Below are 11,778 nucleotides of genomic sequence, written 5' to 3'. Positions count from 1 at the left end.
CAGCTGTCTCCAGAAGTCGTGGCCTTCCAGAACAGCCTGCCCCTCAAGGAAGGGTGGGGCAGGCAGTACCCCCAAGCAGGCTGCTCCTAAAGGTGGGGAACCCTTCACAGAAAACCCTTCATCTACCCCCAGAGACCCTGCCCTGCCACCCAAAGGCCAAAGGTCAACTGTGCCCTGAAAGGCACAGGGGAGGTTGGTGTGAAGACCCTTGGGTTTGTATGCAGAAGCAGGATGGTGAGATGCTATGTCCCATCATAGCACAGCATTACCCGTGGTTAGGGAAAAGAGAACAACAACAAATTCCACAAGAACCAAAATAGTAGTATGGAGAATTTTAAACCCCAGACATGCTGTAGGGATAAATCTGTGGTGACTATAGAAGTTTACTTTTCTCATCTTCAAAATATTTCCTGTTTTTCTTCTTCCTCTTTCTACTAATTAGGCTATGTCAGCTTTGGAACTAAATGGGCAAGGAGGGGTTGAGTCACACCATCTTTGAAAATTAGGCCACAGCACACTGTGCTTCCCCACTGGAGCCTTCAGTGCCCAGTCAGCCCTTGGCCTCCGTCCTAGCAGGGTTGTGCTGGGAAACACCGTGGGCTGAGATTTTATGAAAATGGAAATGCTCTCCATGCTCCCTTCCCTTCCTCTTCCTCCACTTCTTCTAAAGCAGTTAATGTAGACAAAACATGGCGGTAGAAACACGGTACATGATTCTGCAACAGGACGAAAGCCTTCTGCATGGCTCTTTTGGGTTCCATTTTACCTGCACTTTTGTTGTCTCCGTTTTCCAGATACCTCGAGATTTTCTGGATAATGCATCACAGGCAAATCTACCCCTAAGGGACCATGTCTACCTTCTTTCCTCTTGCCAAACCAAGGATCTCCCTGCCCCCACCCACACACACCCCTTCTGCCTGCCTCTGAGTTTTATAGTACAAAACCCAGAATTTGAGTCCCAGCTCCCACCAGACAGGAGCTGTGTGACCCTTGGACACAGCACTTCTGTCACCTACAGACATGTTGAGATGCCATCCTGGGCATTTCTTCCCTGATGGGCGTGCGTCTACCATCTCTTGGGTCCTCCATTAAAAAGCAACTTGCCCTCTGTCCCAGGGAGGGACCTAGTGAGTCACTGGTACTTGGGTGGGGGGAGGATTGCTTTCTGCTTTGCCTGGAGGATCATGAATGGACACAAAATGAGAATGTTGTCAGGGAGAGGCCTGAGCCAGCAAACCTTCCTTCCCTCTCAACTCTTTCTATGATGGGCCCCTCTGTCTTTGAGCACATAATGATATCTCCATTTTATAGTTTAAGAGAGTAAAGCCTGGGGGTGGGCTGGAATCTGTGCAAGACATGGCAGATGGCCTAGTGGGCTGTGTGAGGCTCCAGAAGCCCTCATTTCTATCTCTGCTATGCGCCCAGGAGATAAGACTCCTCTTTGGTATCCCAGGGCTAGTCCCAGATTTTGAAGTCCACTTACCTCCCAGGCAAAAATGAACATTCTCTGCCTGAATACTGGATAAGAGAAACATTGAGTTTACAAATCTGTTACCTGGCACCCCTAATGCCAGTTAGGCTGTGCAGATTGGTCTCTGGGTTGACTTGGTTCATTTTTCCTTACTGCCTCTCCCCAAATGTCCCGAGAGCAGAGCCTCAGCTGTTTTCCTTAAGCATCTATTTCCCCCATTGGCAAGTGGCTGATGAGTTCACATTTGGGGAAGCGCATGCACAGATGGCAGACGAGTCCCCAACTCCTCCAACCCCCAGTCTGAGCTTTAATGAAGAACAAATGGAAAAACACTGTCCACCCCCATCCCCAACACACACACACACACACACACACACACACACACACACACACACACACATTTCTTCATCTAGTCCCCTGCATGTCTCCGCTACCCCCAGGCCCCAACTCAGTCCCATCCGTGTCTATCAAGTGTGAACATCCCTTCCAACTCCTGCCTGTTTTTAGTCCACTATATATTGCTGTATTTGTTAAATGCTGGAAAGTAACTGTTAAAATGTGAAACTGTAATTTTTTTTAAAGAAGGCTACAATTACATTATAGCCAATGCCACTCACCAAATCTTTGCACCTAGTAGATAGATCAATGTAAAAACAAATACCAGAAACCTAATTGTACAGTGATTGGGGTGGGGGTGTAGTAACATAGTTAGTAGTCCTCAATATAGCCAAGTGTACAAGGGGAAGTGGTGTCTACCAATGTTCATCACCATTACTGAAAGCTGTACTGATCAGTTAGTTGATAACGGGCATTTAAAAAAATTATTTTGGCTTCACAGAATGATTTCTTAACTTCCAACTCATCCGAGGTCAAGCCTTTTGTCTTTATGTATAACCGGTGTTTAGTCTGTTTTAGGAATGAACCAGCAAGATGTTCATTTAATTAAAACTGACCAAAGACAATTAATTCCTGGTCTAGTTTCCTGGGCACTGTGTGGCCCAGCTGCCACTAAAGACCTTTCTCCGATCAATTTGAGAACAAGCTGAGCTTCCGACCCCACTCACCCTCCCCGCCCTCCCTCTTTCCCTCATCGAGCTGCTCTGAGCTGTGGGATCCTGGGAACAACTGTCGCCTTTCCTTGTTTCCAGTGCTAACTTTTCACCTTGAAGCGCCTTTTGAACCTGGACAGAGCACACAACTGGAGGGAATTGTGGGCTTGGGAGTTAAGACCAGAGAGTCTTTTCTCTGAAGTCACTAAAGCAGGGGTCAGGAGGGAAATGGATTGATTCCTAAGGGACGGAAAGGTTTATGTCCAGTGAAGAAATGAAATCGGAGTGAGAAGAGACACAGGGAAACGGAGCCATCCATTGGCTACTCGCTGGAACCAGCAGTTCAGAGATCTGCCTTATAAACACTTAAAACATTTGTGGTACCAAAGGGGAGCTGGTGGGAGAGAGACCTGTCCACAGGGCTCCCTTCATTGGCATCTCCTGGAGTGCCTTGTTGGGTGCCACCCTCTGATTCAGGAGGCATGGATGCAGAGGACATCTCGTGACCTGGTACCTGGTCATCGTCGAGTGGCCAGGGCACATACGTTTGAAACAAGTGATGGGAAACCCTGAGGACTCACACAATGGCCCTCCCTCTTAGCCTCTCTATTCCTAACTTCTCATCTTCCAGATGGTTCCATGATAGAGCAAATGCCTCATTCTCTTGGGAAACCCAGACAGGGGTGGAGGGGGGCGGTGCTTCTAGCTGTGGTCGTGGGTCCTGCTGGGCGGGGAGGGAAGGGCATGACAAAAGAAAAGACAGGAAGGGGCGAGCTGAGGCGGGGCTTAGCCATGCTAATGCTGACAGTGCAGGTCAACTTCCCTGGTTCTCTGGGGTCTCTTCTCCACTGAGCTGAGTTCCAGGTGGAGAGTTCCTCCTACTCAAAGCTGCCCAGGGGAGCTGCCAGAAGGGACTTCACTGTCAGTCTGAGACCTCCTGGCTTCTCTGAGGTTGATCTGGCAGTATTCTATGGTCCCATCATCTGGGACTGGCCAAATGGCCATTGCTGCCCTTTGCTGACAACTCCTTTCTGTGTGAACTGTCCTAGGCAAATCACAAAGCTGTTCCTTGAAGTGGAACTGCCAGAGTGCACTTTCCTTCCTAGATGGAAGTGGGTCGAGGCCAGCTCTGTGCCCAGGCCCTCATTCCAGGCAGTGTGACTGTTTACATGGTTTGGCAATAGGTTTGCTTCTGATTGCTTCAGAGTGGCTGGTCTATTTTGTTTTCTTTGCTTTCCTTCTTCCCTCAAATTGTGACAGGAAAAACAAACTGAAACCACCTTAGGGAATTGCTGGTTGCCTGTCCCCATGTGATGCTAACTGTGGCCCTCTTCTGGGTATCATTTCTCTACCTTATGACCAAATGCCCGTCCTATAGAGTGTCTGATTGGATCCTCTGTTGTGTATTCTGATGGTGCCTGCTGGTTTGATGTGGAGCTATCCTGTGAAATAAAACAGCTTAACTTTTTCTCAAACATATTCTGTGGTTGTCTGCAAGGGTGACGGGACCATTGTGGGTAGAAGGCCCAGAGTGGCACTCCTGCCTTCAGTTCGCTTTGACGGCATCCTTCCTCCACCGGCAACCCTGAAGACATACTTCAGCTGAAGGTCAAAGTTTCAAGAAAGATTGACTGCTTCAAGTGTAGAGAGCTAAGAAGACAGCTGGAAACAGGACTGGGCTTGGGAAAGGAAGACAGGGACAAGCAGGAGCTGTTTGACATTCCAAGAAGTGTCCTAAAAATGTAAGGAACAATTGCCAGAGCCACAGCGCACTAACGTCTAGTATCAAGGCATAGGCAAAATTTTATCCTTTGTTGTCTAAACATAATACAGCCTCTTGGACTGTTGAGATAGGTGTAGGTATGGATGTGTGCATATATGTGTACCATTAACCAATCATTTCTGTCCCAAGCAGTAGATTACACCTCCCCCAGGAAATTCCTCATCTAATTTCAAAACAGCCATTGCAGGAAGTTTTTATTAGATTCAATCCTGCAAGAGGTAAAGCAGAGGGTCTTGGGGGTTAATTGGCTTGCCTTACCAATTTGTGTAGGAAGCGCAGGAGCAAGGATTTGAACCATCTGTTTACCAAACCATGTGCTTTTCATGTGCTTCATGCTGCCTTTATGTACTCCTGACCCCAAACTGGGTCTAGGATCCTTAGAGAGGGTCTTATAGCCACCTGCTGCAGTCAAGGAAGACTTCAGGGCCTGAGGCTCCACCACCCCTGGTGGATCTCCATGGAACAATCTCTGTACAAAAGAGAATGGGTCTTTTCCACATTCCCAGTGCCTACCATACCCACCCATATCCCACAAGCCATGGTAGCCTCTTGCTAAGCCAGGCTCTTTGGCTATGGAACATTTCTATATGCATTGCACAATCCACTTATTTGTCATAGCAACCGTGCTCATCCAGGAGCCCCAAATCAGAAGCCTTTCATCTGACGATTATCTTTTTATGTGCCTGGCCCCAAGTTAGCTATTGGGGACACAGATGGATGACACCGGTTTCTATCCTTCCAGTTCTCTCACTGCTCACAGCCTGATTGCACAAAACAATCACCCCAATCAATTCTGACTCAACAGTTCACAGAACAGTGCCTCTAACTCTGAGGCACAAAATTTGCACAAAGGGAAAATTTTAGCTGTCCGGCTGCTTTACTGGCAAGTACGCATGATCAGTAGCTGAAATGTTTACTTCCTGCTCAGATCTGTTTAAGAATTTTTGATTTGTGAATAACAAACTCCCTAACCCTAGCAGCCCCAAGCAAGAGAGAATTGGCACTATTAGAAATCCCAGACTGGAGCTATCTTCAAGTTCAGGATGAGGCAAGGTTGAGATGGGCATTGTTTTAGGCGATTTTTCTCATTAGCCCACCACAGCCTAGTGGCTACTCAGTGCTAAAAGCCTCTATTAGCTGCACCTCTTCAGCCCCAGGAGAACAACCATCTTGGGCATGATTCTCTATCCTTAGAACTGAGCCACAGGCTTACCCCTAAAGTAGCTCATCCCTAATGGAGGGAATGGACAGCTATAAGTTGGGATAGACAACCTCCTAGTTACAAGGGTACTGTCATCCCCATCCAGACTGTCAGCATAGAATAGCCTCCCACAGGAGATTCTGAGAGCTGCCTTATCCTGTAGGCCTGTGAGTAATGAGACATAGCAATGGTTTTTCAGTCCTACTCAATTTTAGGGTGGTAATTACACAGCGGTCACTAACTGATACATTACAGAATGCTCAATCAAGTACACTAACGTTTTCTACTACCAATGATGACGTCCACCAAGTTTGTGCTGTGTGCAGAGTGCTTCACATGCTGTCTTAGGGTTTCTATTGCTGTGAAGAGACACCATGACCACAGCAACTCTTATGCAGGAAAATATTTAGTTGGGGTGGCTTACAGTGTCAGAGGTTCAGTCCATGGCAGGAGCATGACAGCATGCAGACAGACATGGTGCTGCTTATATCTTGATCAGAAGGTAACAGGAAGTAGACTATGACACTGGGTATGGCTTGAGCATGTATGAGACCTCAAAGCCTGCCTCCACAGTGACACACTTCCTCCAACAAGGCCACACCTTGACATAGTGCCACTGCCTTTGGAGGCCATTTTCTTATAAAACCCCTCACATGACTTCCCTGTCCGCATCCACACAAGCACCCATGGAGGTAAATTCTGTTTCCCTCCTTTACAACTGAGTAAACTCACACTCTCAACTAGGACTCCACAGTGTCATTTCTGCTACCCTGCTTGCTGTAGGACACAGTCCCCAGGATTCTGTGGTCACCAAGTGTCTGCTGCTGGAAGGCTGGTTACACTGACAACTGCTAAGTGAGTTAAGTGTGCTCCAGCTTCTTCTGGGGACTAGATTGACCCTTCATTAATTTCCTTTCAATGCTGATAATGGGAATAGTTCTAATTGATTCTCTACACTGTGCCATGTTGGTCCTTACTATTATAAAAACACTTTCTTTTTTTTAAAGATTTATTTATTTATTATGTATACAGTGTTCTGTCTGTACGTATGCCTACAGGCCAGAAGAGGGCGCCAGATCCCACTACAGATGGTTGTGAGCTACCATGTAGTTACTGGAAATTGAACTCAGGACCTCTGGAAGATCAGCCAGTGCTCTTAACCTCTGAGCCATCTCTCCAGCCCATAAAAACACTTTCTGTTCCCTCTTTTTCTTTCCTGCTTTAGCTCTCCACACAGCGTATGGATGCGCAGTAGGTGTGATATTAAGCATATGAGATAGGAAACTGAAGACAGGGGGGATTCAGACCTGAGTCTCAAGTCCTAGAGAGAGGAAGTGGCCTAGCATGACTACCTTTTTTGCTATAACCCAGGACCTATCTCCCACAGTGGCCTGGGCCCTCCTATAGCAACCATCGATCAAGAAAATGCCTCACAGACTTGCCTAGAGGCCACCTCAATTGACTTTCCTCTTCCCAGATAACACCAACTTATGTTGACAAAAGTTGACCAAAACCAACCAACCAACAAACAAACAAATAAACAAACAGAAAACTAGTTGGAACAGGAAGAAAAGAGGCCTCTGGCTATCCTGACAAGGCCTTGCTCCCCGCCCCCACCACTCTCTCACACATACACTGAGCATACCCACTCCAGTCTTCGACAGCTCCTGCACACAGGTTTGACAAGCTTCCAGCTTCCATCAAGAGTCTACCTGCAAAGGCTCTGGGGTCACCTGGACCTGCATGTCGACCTCAGCTTTGATTGGCACCAATAAATGACCTTGGCAAGTGGCACAACCCATGGAGCCTCCCTTTGTTAGGAACCTGCGGCTGAGAAGAGGCTTGTCTCACACAGTGGTTTCCAAAGGCCGATCTGTGACACACACATAGACCACCCAAGTTCTGTTGCCCTGGTGGCACTGCCGCCTGCTTTCTCTCCGTGCTCTGTAGAAAGGCAGAGCACACTGCTGGACTCCAGTGACTGGCTGCTTCAAACTTGCTTCAAGGGAAAAGCTTTAGTTCAAATTCCACCATTCACTGGCTGCTAACTGGAGAAAATATCTTTCCCAGGCTACCTGAGTTTCCTTATGACAAGGGACTGGGGGAGGCTGATATCATTTCCTCCTGCTCTGAGTGCCCACTTGCTGTATGGTCAGAGGCTGCAGAGTCAGAGAAGGAATGTCAATCATCCCTGCTCTGCCCACTATGCTTTTTAAAGGAAGTAGCCTGATGCCCCAAGAGTTTAGGGAACACTTTCGGTGTCAACCTTATCTCCTTGCCCCAGTGGCCTGAGTCATAGATGGCCACTGACCCAACGGGAAGTGTGGTTGATTGGATGGTAACCCTGGCCCTTAGTGAGCTGAGCCATGAGAAGTTACAAAATGGCTGGGCGGTGGTGGCACATGCCTGTAATCCCAGCACTCGGGAGGCAGAGGCAGGCCGATCTCTGTGAGTCTGAGGCCAGCCTGGTCTACAAAGCGAGTTCCGGGAAAGGGGCAAAGCTACACAGAGAAACCCTGTCTCAAAAAACAAAAGCAAAACAAAACAAAAAAGTTACAAAATGCTGGGTGATTAGTGGGAGGAGCAAAGACAGGAAGAAGGCCTCACTGACAAGGTCAGAGATGGAGAGGTGGCACTTATGGACAACAGGAAACTGAGTCAGGAGAGGTGAGGTGTGAAGAACAAAGCTCGTGGTTGTAGAAAGGCCATGGAGGAGACCAGAGCCTCCAAGAACAAAGTCATGTGGACCTGGCATCAGAACAACCTGTATGTATCCACCCCACTGCCATGAAATCACTGAGAGACTACCCCATTTCTTGGTATAACTTGAGGAGATGTTTTATCTTGTCATTGGAAGGACAAAGAAGGGATCCAGAACAATGGCTTAGCAGGTGAAGGCACTGGCATCCAAGTCTGACTACCTGAGTTTGAGTCACAGAACCCGCATGGCGGAAAGAGAAAATCACGACTCCCCAAATTTGTCCTTTGACCTCTAGGTACATACTGTGGCACACCAAGCCACAGCCCTATAAGTAAATAAGTAATGAATTAAAATGCCAAAGGGAAAAGGAAGGGAATGGTTACAGCTGAGATTCTGAGCCTAACCATTTTCATTTAGCCCTCCCATCTATCCTGCAAGGCAGGTACCATTATTCATTGACTCGGTCAGTGAATAAGCAGTCTGGGGAGGTTGGAAGGCCTGCAATAGGGCCACTGCTAAGAAGCATAGGGTTGGGGACAGATTCAGAGAGCATCACTCTGGAACCCAGTCTTTGCCCTTCTCCCTCAGAGCTGAGGACCAAACAGGGTCATGTAATCAGAACACAGCCGAGGGTACAACTCCCAATTTTACTTCTTGGGTCAAAGATTTATGTGCTGGATAGTTTTATGTCACCTTGACACGAGATAAAGTCATTTGGAAAGAGTGACCCTCAATTGAGAAAATGCCCCCCATCAGATTGTGGGCAAGCTGGTGGTGTATTTTCTTGATTAATGGTTGAGATGGGCAATGATATTCCTGGACTGGTGGTCCTGGGTATTATAATAAAGCAGACTGAGCACACCACAGGGAGAAAGCCAGTTAGCAGCATGCTTCCATGGCCTCTGCATCAGATTCTGCCTCTGGGTTCCTGCCGTGAGTTCCTGCCCTGACTTCCTCAGTGACAGAGTGTGACCAGGGAGTATAGGAATAAATAAACTATTTCTTCTCCAAGTTGCCTTTGGTCATGACATTTGTACAGCAACAGAAACTCCAATCAAAAGATCTTGGGCCTCCAAGCTATCTCTCTCTGCCTCTCTTGGCCACATAAGTCTTTGTGCCTCTGAGCTCAGGCAGCCTTTCCCTGGCTCAGTCCTTGGCCCGGGACACTCTTTCCCAGGCTCTCTGCCTGCCTCCCTCTCTTCCTTCAGCCTCTAGACACTGCCTCAGATAGCTTCATCTGACTACTTTGCCTAGAGAGGCCCCAGTCACCACGGGTGATAGGCTCTATTCTCTTTCTCACAGTTACCATCAGAATTATTTTGTTTGTATTGTTTCTTCCTCCAACCTAGAAGGTAAGTTCTAGAAAGTCTGGGGAGTTGTCTGTTGTCTCCACATTGCCCACCGGCAGAAATCTGTGGTAGAACTTTCTTATCAGACTTTTTTTTTGGACTGCTAGCTCCCCAATAATAATAGAGACTTATTATTAATTATGAAAGCTTGGCCTTCAGCTTAGGCTTGTTCTCAACTAGCTCTTATAACTTAAATTAACCTGTTTCTATTAATCTACATTCTACCACATGGATTTTTACCTCTCCTCCATTTTGTGTGTCTGACTTCCTCAGTGTCTCACTGGCATCTCTTGCTGTGCCAGATTCTAACCCTAAGTTCCTCTCTCTGCCCATAGTCCTGCCTATCCTCTCCTGCCTAGCTATTGGCCATTCCGCTCTTTATTAAACCAATCAGGTGCCTTAGGCAGCTGAGACAAAACACAGACACATCTTCATTCAATGTAAGCAAATATCCTGCAACAGAAATCTGGTGTCCAGCGCATAGGAGAAGATCAATAAATGTTGAGGGATAAAATGAGTATCTGTCCACAGTGAGGGACCAAATGCTGCATCTGAATGGAGTTGTGATCATTACTACCAAGCACGGGCTGCATGGATAGTTCCTGAGAGCCCATTGTACGCAAGGTTAGTATTCTTGTTGCTCTGATAAAATAGCCAGCAGTCTGTTAGAATTTGTTTATCTTGGCTCACAGTTGAAGGCTATAGTTAATCACGGCAGGGAAATATGGCAACAAGAGTTTGAATACACATTACATCCATAGTCAGGGAGTAAGTAGGCAGTAATGAATAGTAGTGCTTTCAACTTCTTATTGTCCCATGACCCAATCCTAGAGGATAGTGCTGCCCCAAATTAATGGACTACACATTTCAATGAATGGAATCTAAGTAATCCCTCACAGGTATACCCAGAGGCTCATCTATGTGATTCAAGATCTTGTTGTGTTGACAATATTAACCACCACATGTGCCAGATATGCTGTGTGTTGGGGGACACAGCCACGAGCAAAAGGGGATCAAAATGCCTGTGCACTAAGTCAAATGCTAGAGGTCAAAGGATGACATCAACAAAATAAGAAACATCAAAGATGTGGGAGAATGGGTAGATATTGATTTCTGCTGTAAGCTGAGAGGTTAAGGCTGCCATTTTGAGAAGAGGAATCTTAAGCTGGATGGGGCCACCAAAGGGATGCACAGGCAAGTGAATGTTGGAAGAGCTACTGTGTGGGAAGAATGGAAAAAGCCAAAGAGGCTGGAGCAGAGGCAAAAAGAAAGACTGTGTGTGTGTGTGTGTGTGTGTGTGTGTGTGTGTGTGTGTCTGTTGGTGATGTGCGGGGGAGGCAGGGAGTATTCAGGGCTTTCAAGCCACGGTAAGGATTGTGAGACTATTCTGAGAGTGAGAAGCCCTTGGAAGGTTATAGTAGGAGCATTGATCCTCTTTCTTGTTGTTAAAACACTATTGGTGGAGAGATGACTCAGCAGTTAAGAGCACTTGTTGCTCTCAAAGAAGACCTGAGTTTGGTTCCCAACACTCACATAGTGGTTCACAACCATCTGTACCTCTAGTTCCAGGGATCCAACACCTCTTCTCTGCTGAAGGTCACAGGAATATATCATAAGAACTCAGCTGGTTATGGCAAAGTCACTACCTGGAGGGGTCAGGGAATTCCTCCAGAGGAAGCCAAATCCCAAGGAGTTTTTGGTGTTACTTGGCTTGTTATATATCAGCTGTATTCTTTTATGAAAATCATGTATGCCTTCATAGTTTTCCCAAGTGACTTTTCACCTAGAAGGGCTAACAGTGTGGACTGATCACTCTCTGGAATTTGGAGAACAGCCTCAGGAAAGGCTTTCTCTGGAATCAGATATCTCCCTTAGCCACTTTCAAGGACTACAGGAAACACCACCCAGGTGGGCGCCCAACTTCAGAGGACTAACAGTAACAGCTCATGTGCAAGTCTCCTGACTTAAATTCCACAAGGAGACACTGCCCAGGTGGGCGGACGCCCAACTTTCAAGGACTAACAGTGATAGCAGCCCACATACAAGTCTCCTGACTTAAGGTGAATTCCACAAGGGGACACCGCCTAGGTCAGGTGGACATTAAGTAATAGCTTTACACAATTTAACTCGGACCCTCCCTTCTTATACTGGGATTTCCTGGGCATGGGAGGGAGAAGAGAAAAGAGAATAGAAGAACTAGATGGGTAAGATCTTGAGAGGAACA

Source organism: Onychomys torridus, chromosome 3, assembly GCF_903995425.1.
Source record: "Onychomys torridus chromosome 3, mOncTor1.1, whole genome shotgun sequence".
NCBI classification, from domain to species: Eukaryota; Metazoa; Chordata; class Mammalia; order Rodentia; family Cricetidae; genus Onychomys; species Onychomys torridus.
The sequence above is the reverse complement of the archived record's forward strand: the minus strand, read 5'-3'. Positions refer to the sequence as shown.